Here is a 15,214-nt window from a genome sequence, read left to right on the forward strand (position 1 = left end):
CATGTACACTGGGGAATTTTTAACCCAGCTATTTTAGAAAATCATGGATCAGAAAAACCCAAAAATGTAGCTAAGGCCCAGAATATTTCAATAACATAGTTAATCAATTTGATCAAATCTCTTTAAATAAAACACTATGCTACGTAAAAATAGTTTCTTTTCTAACATACATGAATATTATTAAAAAATGACCACATAAAATTGATATATATGAAAAGATGTATATAATAAATCACATTCTCTAAGTAAACTGTATTTACACTCAGAAAGTAATTGGGATCAATTGTTAGTAAGTTGGAACTGAGAAAAAAAGAAGAAATGAGAAAAATTCTGTCTGTTAGGAGGTCCTGGATTCCAGGACTAGACAGTGGACAGAAATGTCAAGGAGTGGCTTCCCATGGAGCACTTGATCTTTATAAATGATCAAGTTTAAATGGCTTCCTATTTTACTCTCTAACACTTTCACCTTCAAACTACAGTAAAAGGCTATGAAATGTAACTAATGTTATATAATGCACCTAAGAAAATAAAGTGGAGATAGATATATTTACTTTTAGGAGCATTGTGGAGGAACCCATGCAATCTCTATCAGTATGTAGAAAGAAAAACAGATGAGCCAGCGTGGCCTCAGGTGGATCAACCTTGATAGACTAACATGAACCCATGGTCCTGAATATGGGAGAAAGATGACACACTTTCAATAGCTGTGAGGATGAGTGCTGAGGTGGTTTTCTTAGAATAAGAAATGAAGGATTAACACCTTGATAGCAACATTCAGGTTACACTAATGTAAAATATCTTATTTATTTGAAGAATATGGCTTAGTAAACTCAAGGGATGACTGTTTGCTATAGAAACAGATTTTCAGTCTGGCATGCCTGAAATAAATTTGCTACAATCTGTGTCTTTATTACACATAAAAAGATCTACTTTGGGGAACAACTAAGCCAAGGACATTGTGTTTCCTTTAAGAAGGAAAAGTACATTTCTCATTAAAAGGCAAAGCCATCATTTCAAAAAGATGAATTAGTGAGTACTTTTAAAAGATTTCCAGCTGGTTAAGTTATTTAAAATAAATCTAAGAAAATTTCTTAACTTTAGTCCCATAGAATTTTAATTTGATTGTGCGGAGTGTATATTTTTCACCATAAACTCTTGCTTTATAAGATTTTATTTTTGTACACATGGAAGAGTAAGTAACAGTCTCTCAATAAATCTTTCTTTTTTTTTAAGATTTTATTTTTAGGTAATCTCTACACTTAACACAAGGCTCAAAATCACAACCCCAAAAATCAAGTATCATGCTCTTCCAACAGAGTCAGCCAGGCACCCCCTCTCAAATCTTTTTAACTTAAGAAAAATAATCCTCAATTTTCATCAACTCAAGGTGAGCTTAGATTGCTAATATGTTGAGTGTTCAAAAATAACTGTTTTTTTGAGGTAATCATTGATTAATTTAGATTTCCTCTTTCAAGACTTTGAAGGTTATTGGCAAAACAGAGGATCCATCAACATGAATTCATTCTTGTATTAGAACTTGATATGAGTGACTTTCAAAAAGAACCTTATCTACAAACATTCAGTGTCTTGCAGTTATAGAATTGATATAAAGTCCACCTACTGCATGGATTTTAGTAGTAGACTTGTTGCCGCACCCCTTACTTCTGAAAAAAAAATACTAAGCCAGCTCTTTCAGTGGAAGTTTTTAATACTTGAGCAATACTGAATTAATCCTCAATTCAAAAAGATAGGTATTGTGAAATTTTATGTTATTTGAACAAGTTCCAGACAGTTTAACACAATTAATGTTTCAAGACTTTTTATGCATTCTTGAATGTGCCAACTGACTTCATTCTGTTATAAGACAAGAACTGAGATGGCCTTCACACAAATTACTGGTAATAGGATATGGAAGAATCAGTATACCTTATCACTATTACAGAAAAACAATGTAGAGAGCATTTTCTGTTAAGTGTGTTATCTTTGATCTATAGTGAAAGTATCATCATGTCTGAAATGGTTATACAGTTTAAATGACTTAAACAAGATTTCAGTTTGCATTTCAAATATATTAATCTTTCTGATACATTGACTTTAAATAACACATACAGACAAATAATATGATGCTAAAGCCCACAGCCCATCATAAGTTCCAATAGAGCAGGAACTGTACTTTCAACTGTAAACAGCATTTAACACAGACTGTCATAGACAATATGGTCAACCAATAACTATAAGTGAATTAAATGTTGGATGTTTCCATAAGAACCTTTCAAGAAACAGGACAACATGTGAAGCAAGTTTGTTTGTTTCAATGTACCCTATTGAAGGATGATCTGAGAGCCAAATCTGAATCCATGCTCTAAAGATTAATATTTAAATTATCTTAGACAAGTTATTTACAAAATGAGGCTAATAATATGTACTTTATATACCTAACAATTTATTATAAGGATAGAAATGATACTATGAGTCCACAGTCTCTCATGGTTTGTCTCTCCCTCCAATTTCCCCCATCTCACTTTTCCTCTCCATCTCCCCAACCATGAGAGACTGTGGACTTTGAGAAACAAACTGGGGGTTTTGGAGGGGCAGGGGATGGGGGTTGGGGTGAGCCTGGTGGTGGGTACTAAGGAGGGCACATATTGCATGGAGCACTGGGTGTGGTGCATAAACAATGAATCTTGGAACACTGAAAAAATAAAATTAAATTTAAAAAAATACAATGAGAGCCATTTATAAGTTAATATAGTATTATGCATACCTAATTTAGTTAAAGTAATTGCAACATCAAAATAAGTTAAAGGTTATTTACATTAACAAAATAGATCTGAGTATTTGTCCTAACTTTCCTAGTAGCTATGTGTAAATTTATAATTAACCTAATTATAGTTGTTAATTTATAGTAAAATAGAAAATATTGGGGATTTTCTTTCCTAAGAGCGAATATTTCCTGATTAAGGTTGTATACCTAAAGAGGGAGACCACCCCCCCCAAAAAAAAACCCCAAACTTATCTGATACATTTAATATCATTCGGACCCTGGAAGAATAGCTTTCCCTCTTCAGGGTCCTGAAAAACACTCTTTTTTTTCTTCCTCCCACTTCCCCCATGAAAAGACGTGTGAAGGAAAAAAAAAAAAAAATTAGGCTAGTTAAACTTAAACTTGCTGAGGTATTGAAAACAGAGTTCAAGGACGTGCAGAGTACTGGCATTGGTCTCAGAGGTTCTTTATTTTGTTAAAATGTAGATAGTCCATTGTACATAAATGTATAGGTTTTGTTCTTCTCAGGAAAAGACCCTTTATCTTTTATCAAATGCTCAAAGAGTTTCTCAACCCCTAAAAGATTAAGATATCTTGCTTAAAGAAAATTGGGTGGCAGATACTCAAGATAAATCATGAAGAAGGTTGTCATTTCAGTTATTGAATTGTTAAATATGTTCATGGAACTCAGTGTTTATGGAATATCTTTGCACAAAATGCAGCAATACTCTACTTTTATTACTTCACTCTTTTTACTTTAACTTCTAGTACAGAATATTTAAGCAATAGAGTCTATGACAATCCAGTGTTCAATGGGATTAATTTTATAAAACCATGGCCGAATTTTAGTCAAGATTTCTTATAGTGTCCATAACTAAAAATTAGATTTTAATGACTAGCCCAATAGCCCCTCTCAAAGTGATATAAGGTTTAAATATTGCCTAAAAAGTACTTGGAATACTCAAGGAATAATAAAAATGTAAGAAATTACGGTATTAATATTTCGTACTATGCACCTTTTTGTTTCTTATGTTCTCCTTTATAGCTTTTGCTTTGGGAGATTAGAAAAACCAATAAAAATTGAACACTAAAATATTAAGCTTTTTCATTTTAGAAATTGCCACATTTTGGAATTCGGAGAAGCTGTCTCAGAAAGCCAATTGATTATGAAGTTTTCAGTCATAAGTCATTGTATTCTCAAGTCAAATCTTTTCAATTTTGCTTTTATAGTTTCACAGGAAGTCATATGAAATCACAAAACTTATTTTAAAGTTAGTTTCTGTATTTATTCTCACTATTATTGGAAAAGCACTGAATAAAATTCTAAAAATTTGCTTTCTTCCTTTATAGAGGTGGTAAATGAATGGGTGAAGATTCTGATGATTTTTCTTTATCAATTAATTGTTAAACATAAAAATTGGTGGAGATTCCTTGCAATTACTTTAAAAATATTTTTATAAAAGCAGAGTATGCCTGCTTTATTTTTCCAATGCTTGACAGAGAGTATTGACTAGGGAGAGGAAGTTGGAAGCAGAGGCATTTTTTAAGGGGCTTATTAAACAAAATACCCCACAGTCACTAAAAAATGATAGAGTCACCATACAAATATGTGAAAAATAAGATTTAAGATGATGTAGAAGCCTATGCGATCACCTCCTGTTATGTTTTATACTTTTGTATAGTTAGATTTAAGAGAGATTTAAAGTAATTTACACTTAATATATACTCTATTCAAAATTAGCTAAGATTAAATGTCTCCCTTGTTCAGTAATCCTTTGGTTTCAGAGAATAGAAATCTACTTAAATTCAGTAAACTAGTGGAACAGTCCAGGGGAAATCCAGCATACATATTTATAAGAGGTATATAAAGTGTTACATGAGCTAAAAATACCAGATGCATTTGTTTTCTCTTGTTGCTTTATATCTTTCTCTTTCTCTCTCCCTCTTTCTCTTAAGAGTACACTGAATTCTTGATCCCAATGTTGTACATTTTCTATATTAAATCAAGGTTTTGATCACATGCTATCATTCCCACTTCCATTAGTGTGTGCAGAATAGATTTTGTACCCCATTAATGTTGATGTTGGTCATATAACTTGGTTTGGCCATGAAATGTTAGCAAACAGGCATAGTTTTCATAGTTTAGAAAATTTGTGTTGTCTGGCTGGACCGATTATGCTGTTGTAAACTTCCATGAGAAGAGCACATCTCAGCAAGCCACTGCCCTATTAACCTGGGCCCCAGAACAAAATTACATGGAGACATAAGATATCAGACTAAAAGTCTCGAGTGCAGCCTAGCCTGCCTGGCTTACACCAGTTCAATCACTGGCCATATGCAAACTGGCATGAAAGAAATTATACTTACCATAAGCTATCATAAGGTATCATATGAAAATAAATAAATCAGACTAGTAAATGTATTTGTTGTTCTTTTTCATGCTTTATTTATCACAAATATGATTTCATTTATTACAAATATGATTTCATCACAAATATGATTTCTCTCTTTACTTCAACAAGTAAATTGTCAAATTACCAAAAATATTTGCCATCCCAAACCCTACATGACCTTACAGCTGTACTGCATGTCCCAGTATTATATTTCTATAGTCTGTATTTCTTAACTCACAATTTGAAAGAGAATTTGATTGTTAGCCAGAACATAAATTAGCTAGCAGTGAATTAGCTGTTTACTGGACTCATGGTACAATCTTTGATGCTTATTCTGGGCTGTCAGAAGAAAAAGTTTTCTTAAAATTCTCCTCTTGTGCTCTTCTCATGGAAGTTTACAATTTGCCCCAAATTCCCACAAAAATATATATTACAATATAGGAAAAAAGTTATAAGCACAAAACATTGGATCTGATAGCCAACCTATGGTTAAACTTCAGGAGTTACTTCCATTAACATAAAACCAATAATGAGTTGAATTATAAATCAAGTTGAATTATAAGTAGCAAGATAATAGAAGAAAGAGGCCCACACCATGTTCTCTTACAGAGACACTAACTTAAAAACAATACAGGACCTAAAAACTTTATGAAAACTTGAGTAACCAGATAGAAGCTCTCAATATTCAGGTAAATTGACAGCCAAGAACAGCTGCATTGAAATGGATAAGAAAGCCATTTTATTTTAACTGCATCAGCCTCTCTCCCAAGCTGGTACAGTTTGTGTTGGGAAGGCAATGTCCATCCTTTATCTTGGCTTCATCCTTGGAAGAGAATAAGTAGACTGGAACATATGTCCTAAGTTCTGGCTTTTTGGGAGGCAATCCAAGTGACTGGTTTCTGTCTTGCTTGACTCTGAGTTCTAATAGAACTGGCATACTGTGGATGCCTGGGGACCATAGAGAACAGAAGAGAACTCAGCAACTTCTGGCACCACCAGAGAACTTATAATAACGCAGACAGAAACTGGCACAGCTCACACTTATCAGGAGAAAGTACCTGGCTCACAGCTTCTCACTTGAGAGACAAAGGAGAAAGGAAACATATGTCAAACATTCCAGCTTTTGGGTGGGGGGCGGCGGTGCTCCTTGTGGGACTGCCTTTTGCCTCATCTGACTTGGAATGACATACTTCATATTCCTGGGGTACATAGAAAGCAAAAGTGCTCGGTGGTTTATGGCAGCCTGAGAACCTGCAGTAACATAAAAAGACACCAGAGAGAGCAAGACTCAAGATCCTGAAAAAGAAACCAGAAAACCTGTCTGAGAAATTATACACACAAGCTCAGAAAGATATATCCTTATAAAAGTTTTGAAAGACCCTTAGAATTTATAGCCAGACTGGTATGTGAAGCTCTTTCCTTGTACAAAGCCAGTCCATAAGACTAGGATAGATGGATACTTTTTTTCAAATGTGTAAATCATAACAAAAAATAACAAAGCAAATGAAGAAACAATAAACAGGGATCAATAAATAAAATAAATCTCTAGAAACTGATACTAAAGAAATGGAGATCAATGAGCTACCTGATAAAGCATTCAAAATACTGTATTTATTTATTTATTTAGCACATTAGCCAGGAGGAGAAGTAGAGGGATAAGAGAATCTTAAGCAGGCTCTGTGCCCATATAGAGCCCAATGCAGGGCTCCATCTCACAACCTGAGATTAGGACGTAAGCCGAAGAGTAAACCACTTAACTGACTGAGTCACAAGGCACCCTCAAAAATACTGTCTTTAAAAAGCTTGATGCAGGGGCGCCTGGGTGGCTCAGTGGGTTAAGCCTCTGCCTTCAGCTCAGGTCATGATCTCGGGGTCCTGGGATGGAGCCCCGCATCGGGCTCTCTGCTCATCGGAGAGCCTGCTTCCCCCTCTTTCTCTGCCTGCCTCTCTGACTACTTGTGATTTCTCTCTCTGTGTGTCAAATAAATAAATTAAAAACCAAAAAAAAAAAAAAAAAAAAAAAGCCTGATGCATTACAAAAGAACACAGATAGAAAGACAAATGAAATCAAGAAAACAATGCATGAAAAAAGGCAAATATCTACACAGGTGTTTTCAAAGTGATGAAAGAAAAAAAATGCCAACCAAGAATACTGTATCTGGAAATACTGTCCTTCAATAATGAAAGAAAAATAAAGACTGCCAGATAAACAAAGGCTGACAGAGTTCATCACCATTAGACCTGTCTTAAACTGCCAAAGAGAGTCCTTCAAGTTGGAAAAAGGGACACTAGGTAGTAGCATTAGAGCATACAAAATATAAAGATGTCTGGAAAAGGTAAATATAGAGACAAATACAGATTTTTGTAATATTGTAATGGTTTTGAGTAAATAGCCTTTAATTCATCAATAGAATTAAAAAGAATAAAAGCATAAAAATAATTATAACTGCAAAACTATGTTAATGGATACAAAATACTAAAAATGTAATTTGTGATATTGATAACATAAGCTTGGGGGGGTAAAAACAGTAGATATTTTTGTAGTAATTGAAGGTAAATTTTTATCTGTTTAAAATAGATTGTTATAACTAAGATGTTTTACAAAATCTCCATGGTAACCACAAGAAAATACCAAAAGAGATGTACAAAATAAAATGAAAAATCCATTAAAGCATATCATTACAAAACTTCAACAAAACACAAATGAAAGTAGCAAAAGAATAGAAGGAATTTGGATTTGAGAAAGAATAAGAATCAAGTGTATTCTGTCTGTAAGAGACTCACTTTTAAAAATATGGACAAACAGGCTGAAAGTGAAATGAGAGGAACAACATTCAATGCATTGATAACAAAAAGCAGAGGTGATCCTTAGATAAAACAGAGTTTAAATTAAAAACTACCACAGGAAAAAAAAAAAAAAAAAACTACCACAGGAGACAAAGAAGAACATTATTTAATACTAAAAGAGTCAATTCGCTAGGAAGATATAAAAATTAAAAATGTATTTGTATCCAACATCAGAACAAATATTGACAGAACAAAAGGAAAAAAATACATAGCAATGCAGTAGTAATAGGAGACTTCATGTTTGATAGTAGATAGATCAACCAAACAAAAGACAAGTGAGGAAACAGAGAACTTCAATAATACAAACCAGTTAGACCTAATAGACATATACAGAACACTCCATCCAAAAACAAAAAAAGCAGTATTCCTCTCAAATGCAAATGGAACGTTTCCCAAAATTGATCACATGTTAGGCCAATAAAAAGTCTTAACATATTTAAGAAGACTGAGATAATAACAAGTATCTTTTCCAACCACAATGAGATGAAATCAGAAATGAATAGCAAAAGGAAAACCAGAAAATTCATGAATATGTGGAAGTTAAACACCACACTCTTGAATTGTTAGTGGATCAAAGAAGGAATCACAAGGGAGATTAGAAAATATCTTGTGATAAATGATAATAAAAACACAACATACCAAAACTTTCAGGATGAAGAAAAAGCAGTACTAAGAGGAAAAGATTAACAAATACCCAGCCAGGCTAAATTAGAGGAAAAAAAACCAAAAACAAAAAAAAACAATGTCTTAGTCAGCACAGGCTAATATAAAGGAGTATCAGAGACAGTGGTATAAACAATAAACATTTATTTCTAACAGTTCTGGAGGGTGGGAAGTCTAAAATGAAGATGGGAACAGATCTAGTGTCTAATGAGAACCCACTCCCTGGTTTGCAGATGGTTATTTTCCTGTTGGATCCTAACATTGTAGGGTCTTTTTTAAAAGATTTATTTATTTATTTATTTTTAGCAAGAGAATGAGTGGGAGGTGCAGAAGGACAGAGAACCTCAAGCAGACTTCATGTTGAGCATGGAGCCTAACCCAGAGCTTGATCTCACAACAGTAACAGAAACAGAAACAGAATGGACATAGAGCTTTAGTTTTTTTTTTAATGAAAGTTCTAGAAAGTTCTGTTGCTGTTACTGTTGAGATTTCCCAAAACCAAGATTACCATATGATCTACCTCTGGGTATATTGATCCAACCACTTCTGAGTATATATCCAAAAGAACTGAACACAGGATCTTAAAGAAAGATATTCCATATTCATTGCAGCATTATTCACAACAGCCAAGATATGGAAGTAACCTAAATATTTATCAGTTGATGAATGGATAAAGAAAATGTGGTGTATACAAACAATAGAATATTATACAGCAACATCAGAGGACATCCTGTCATATGGTACAACAAAAATCAGGACATTATATTAATTGAAATAAGCCTGTCACAAAAAGAACAAAATTGCACATTCCACTTATAAGAGATATCTAAATCAGTCAGACTCTTAGAAACATAATGGACATAGAGCTTCAGTTTTTTAAAATAAAAGTTCTAGAAATTTTTTGCATAACAATGTGCATATAGTTAACACTTATACTGTACATTTAAAAACTGTTAAGATGGTAAATTTTTGTTGTGCTTTTTTTTAACATAATAATAAAAAAGTCCCTAAATAATAGTATATACATCTTTTTAAGTTTGAAACAATTCAATTTATAGCTTAAATAAGACAAGAAGTCTCTCTCTTTCTCCCTGAGTACCCTGAATAAGCTCCTAATCTAACACACACATTATTTTCCACCCTAACATGTGAAAAAGGGGAATCCCTACCAAAGGCCTGTACTGTAGAGAGCCTAGGACTATACCATACCCCCACCAAAACTTTATCAGGGAACACAAGAGTGCTTTGTCACTCAGATTCTGTCACTTAGCAGACAAAGGGCAATCTTATAATCCTAAACTTTCATTCTCATGACAATTCTATTCAAACAAGTACAAAAGAAATTTTTCTTCACATCTCTTGTCCTCAAATCCTTGAAACCAAAATCAATATGTTAAGAAGGTTTATGACAGCACCTCTGCTGACTTTGGAGGAAAAGTCTTCATTGGGATAGACAGAAAATGAGCAGCAGAAAAATTTAGGTAGGGAAGAAGACTAATTTGTAAATTCTTTCTCTAAAAAAGCATGAATTCATTAGACTCTTATGTAACAACGTAAGGTTTCCCTATAGTTGTGGTGTCCATATTCTTGCTTTCCTTTGTGTTCAATTTTAGGTCCAAAACTTGGCATGTGACTAGCAACTGTTGGACTTTGCAATTGTTGCACTGGAGAATGAGAAACATTTTGCAATATTAACACAATTCATATTATTCCTAATATACACCTATGTACTTTTACGTATGCATATTGTCTGAAGCACAGTACTTATTCTTTTCAATTACAGCCAGATAAATATTGAATTATAGAATTGTGAACACTTTTACTCTTACAAAAATATTTTATAAAATCTAAGTAAATTTTAAAAATAAAAAGTTCTAGCTTTATTTAAAGTTGGTTAAATATAGATATTTAGTCATTATGTTAAGTACCTTGCCTATTAATTTTAATAAATACTTACAAAGGTTTGAGAACTGTAAATTTAGAGAACATGAAAATAATTAGTATTTAATTTTGTTAATTTACCAATTATTTAAAATATTCTCAAATTTTATATACTTTGAATGTAATTATAATTTATTTTTTAGACGTTTAAACACAAAGATGAGGCAGGCAAATAAATATATAAAATAGTCATGACCATATAAATTTCCAATAAGATGGAATTCATGAGAAAATGGTTGGAAGTGATTAATTGGAGTGCTTTATATTAAGATACTTTCTGCAATAAATATATTAACTATGGATCTTCATGTACATAATAATAGCATCAAAATGTACAAAATCAAAAATTAAGAAAATGGATAGAAGTGCTATCATTGAAAAGTATTTAAACACACTTTTTTCTTAAAAGATTTTATTTGTTTATTTGACAGACAGAGATGACAAGCAGGCAGAGCAGGAGAGCCTGCTTCCCCCTGTCTCTCTCTACCTGCCTCTCTGCCTACTTGTGATCTCTCTCTGTCAAATAAATAAATAAAATCTTTAAAAAAAAATCTCTTTATGACTGCACAACTATTAACTTAGAATATCCAAACTATAATTTCAAAATGTTTAGGCAGAGAGAGAGGGGGGAGAAGCAGGCTCCCTGCTGAGCAGAGAGCCTGATGCGGATCTCGATCCCAGGACCCTGGGATCATGACCTGAGCAGAAAGCAGAGGCTTTAACCCACTGAGCCACACAGGTGCCCCTTAAACACACTTTTTGAGTCAAAAACAGATCAGGAAGACATAAAACAAGTATATGATTGAGTAATATCAGGAAGAAACCTAATTAAAACCTATATTTAATATTTTCACCTTTATAAGAGTATTTTCATTTTCTAGCATCTGCAAAGAAGAAAAAGATAAAAATATAAATCTATAAAGATCTCATGCATAGAACCTTAAATTGGTTATTTTACTATTCATTTAAACACAATGCAGTGAATTGTGATTAGGAATGTTTTTAAAATTTTAACACATCAAAAAAATCTGTACTTTATTAAAAAAAAAATCTCTTTATGGGGCACCTGGGTGTCTCAGTAGGTTAAGCCTCTGCCTTCAGCTCAGGTTATGATCTCAGGGTCCTGGGATTGAGCCCCATGTCTGGCTCTCTGCTCAGCGGGGAGCCTGCTTCCCCCTGTCTCTCTGTACCTGCCTCTCTGCCTACTTGTGATCTCTGTGTGTCAAATAAATAAATAAAATCAAAAAAAAAATCTCTTTATGACTGCACAACTATTAACTTAGAATATTCAAACTATAATTTCAAAATGTTTAGACAGCTTATATATCAACATTCAAAATAATTGCAAATATGACTATTATTCATTTTATACAACATATTAATGAATCCAACTAAAATTATGCAAATATTAACAAGAGCTGAAAATGCACTAAAAATTTAACTTTCAATCCTGCATAAGGGTTTGTAGAGTGGAATGGGAGGTGATATATCTTAAACCAAGAGCCAGGATTTACTAAATTTTAAATCTTTATTCTCATTCACATTACTACTAAGAATGCTGTTGGGGCACGTGGGTGGCTCAGTCAGCTAAGCGGCTGCCTTCTGCTCAGGTCATGATCCCAAGGTCCTGGAATACAGCTGCCCATCAGGCTCCTGCTCAGCAAGGAGCAATGAAAAACGTTTTAAAAAAAAATGTTGTCCTACTACTACTTCCCCCTTAACCCCCCCGTTGCATCTCCACTTTCTCATATCAGGGAGATCATATGATAGTTGTCTTTCTCCGCTTGACTTATTTTGCTAAGCATGATACCCTCTAGTTCCATCCACATCATCTCAAATGGCAAGATTTCATTTCTTTTGAGGAGAAGAATAAATGAAACAAGATGGGATTGGGAGGGAGACAAACCATAAGTGACTCTTAATCTCACAAAACGAACTGAGGGTTGCTCAGCGGAGGGGGGTTGGGGGAAGGGGCGTGGGGGTATGGACATTGGGGAGGGTATGTGCTATGGTGAGTGCTGTGAAGTGTGTAAACCTGGTGATTCACATACCTGTACCCTGGAGGATAAAAATATATTATATGTTTATAAAAAATAAAAAATTAAAAAGAAAAAAAAGAATGTTGTCATAATTTAATATTTAATCTTATTTTTTGGAAGATCTAGTTCAAATCAAAATTAGGGTAGAAGCTAAGATCATTGCTTTGATGAACAAGCATGACTACCAGTTCTTAAGATATTGGTCATGGAACCAAGGCAGCCTTGGGGACAAGACAAAGTCATGTGCAACATTAATAGGGCTATAAACATAATTACTTATCTAGTTTTCTTTTCCCTAAAAACTAGATAGCGCTAAATCACCAGTATTACTTAACATAACTCTGAAAGCTCTGGTTAATGTAATAATTTGTAAAAAAAATAAATAAATAAATAAAAAATAACAGAGGAAGATAATTACTGTTTGCAAATAAAATAACTATATATTCAGAAAACCTGAGGGAAATTCAAATTTATTTTAAAAGTTAAAGGAAATAGCTGGGTTGAAAAAAAAATTCTTTATACCAGCTACTAACACTTAATAAATAAAATGAAGATATCCTTTCAAAGAGAAATAAACCAAAATAATAAAACATTAGAAATAATCCCAATAAATGATTGCATCTAAATTTTTTATTTTTTATTTTATTATTATTATTTATTTATTTATTTGACAGACAGAGATCACAAGTAGGCAGAGAGGCAGGCAGAGAGAGAGAGGAAGGGAAGCAGTCTCCCTGCTGAGCAGAGAGCCCGATGCGGGGCTCAATCCCAGGACCCTGAGACCATGACCCGAGCCAAAGGCAGAGGCTTAAACCCACTGAGCCACCCAGGTGCCCACATCTAAATTTTTTAAATAATAAAAATGTTTCTGTGTAACTAAGATATATTTAAGTCAATAGAGAGACATATAGCTCTCTGATTTGGGAACCTTGAAAGTGAAGCAGTTATTATCCTCTCAAAAAGTACACTATAAATTCAATCTAAGTTTCAACCAAAATTTTGTGTGTATGTAAAGGTGATGCATAAATTCTAAAATTTCTCAGGGATAAAAAAAAAAATATCCTAGATGAGCAAGTAAGTTGTCTGAACAATTGGAATAGCAAGGTCAAATATCTCCTATCAAATTTAAACTACATTACAAGGCTAAAATAAAAAGATTTGATACTGATATCACAATAACACATCATAATCTGATGTGGAAGAATTAGATAAAATAACAAATGATATTAAGGAAAAATATGTATGTAGAAACATAAAATTAGAGTATCAGGTATTTCAATCACACAAGTGAATTTCAGAATTCACTGTAGAAAATTTAAAAATAGAGATGATGATGATATTGGACTCTGGTCTCCAGGGAGAAATTTTCAATGTGTTCTTAGCATTCACAAAGAGAAATTCTATCAGCTTGATTACATATTATTTAAAAGAATCTTGTTATTCTAGTACCAAAAAGAATGTTAAATATGAAAAGAGACAAATGTAACAGGATACAAGGGATATAATGTATTTTCTTCAATAATTGAATTTCTTCATAATTGCAATAATTTTTTAAGAAAATACATTATATTCCTTATTACATAAAAATTTTTACAGACAACTCAATAGCAAAAAAAAAAAAGTCAGATTAAAAAATTGACAAAGAAACTAAATAGATATTTTTCCGAAGAAAACAATCAGATAGTCAACAGACACATGAAAAGATATTCAATATCTCTAATCATCAGGGACAAGCAAATCAAAATTGCAATGAGATATCAACTCACACCTTTCAGAATGGCTATTACAAAACTAAAAGAAATAATAAGTGTTGGCAAAGATGTGGAGAAAGGAAATCCTTGTGCACTGCTGATAGCAATGTAAATTGGTACAACCACTGTGGAAAAGAATACAGAGTTTTTTCAAAAATTTAAAAATGGAAATACTATAAGATTCAGTAATTTTACTTCTGGATATTTAGCCGAACAAACAAACAAAAACACTGACTTGAAAACATATGTACACTCCCGTGCTTACTGCAGAAGTATTTACAATAGCCAAGATACAGAAACAACCTAAGTGTCCACTGACAGACGAATGGATAAAGCAAATGTGATATGATATACATAATGGAATATTATTCAGCCATAATAAATAATGAAATCCTGCCATTTGCAACAACACAGATAAAACTTGAGGGTATTATGGTAAGTGAAATAAGTCAGCCAGAGAAAAACAAATAACCACCTATCTCACTTACGTAGAATCTAACACGAAAACAAAAACCAGCTCATAGATAGAGAGAGCAGATTGCCAGAGGGAGGTGTTAAGGGGAGGTGAAGTCGGAGTCAAAGGTATAAACTTCCAGTTAAAAAGATAATTAAGTCAAGGGAATATAATGGCATGGCAACTTTAGTTGATATTATACTGCATATTTGAAAGTTGCTAAGAGAATAGATCTTAAAAGTTCTCTTAAAAGAAAAAAAAATTTGTAACTATGTATGGAGATGGGTATTAACTAGACTTATTCCAGTGATCATTTCACAATATATACAAATATCAAATCATTATGTTGTACACCTGAAACT

At 33.0% G+C, this 15,214-nt stretch overlaps 1 long non-coding RNA gene across 1 annotated transcript in view; it reads right to left on the minus strand.

Moving 5' to 3' along the window:
* Positions 1 to 6,304: 6,304 nt before the first annotated feature.
* LOC132015997 (uncharacterized) overlaps positions 6,305 to 15,214 on the minus strand; it is a 138,197-nt gene continuing 129,287 nt past the window's right edge. Inside the window, exon 5 of the long non-coding RNA XR_009403855.1 lies at positions 6,305 to 6,408. This is a non-coding gene — a long non-coding RNA (uncharacterized LOC132015997). The remainder of the gene's footprint in view (positions 6,409 to 15,214) is intronic.

The sequence above is a fragment of the Mustela nigripes genome, chromosome 4 (assembly GCF_022355385.1).
Source record: "Mustela nigripes isolate SB6536 chromosome 4, MUSNIG.SB6536, whole genome shotgun sequence".
NCBI classification, from domain to species: domain Eukaryota; kingdom Metazoa; phylum Chordata; class Mammalia; order Carnivora; family Mustelidae; genus Mustela; species Mustela nigripes.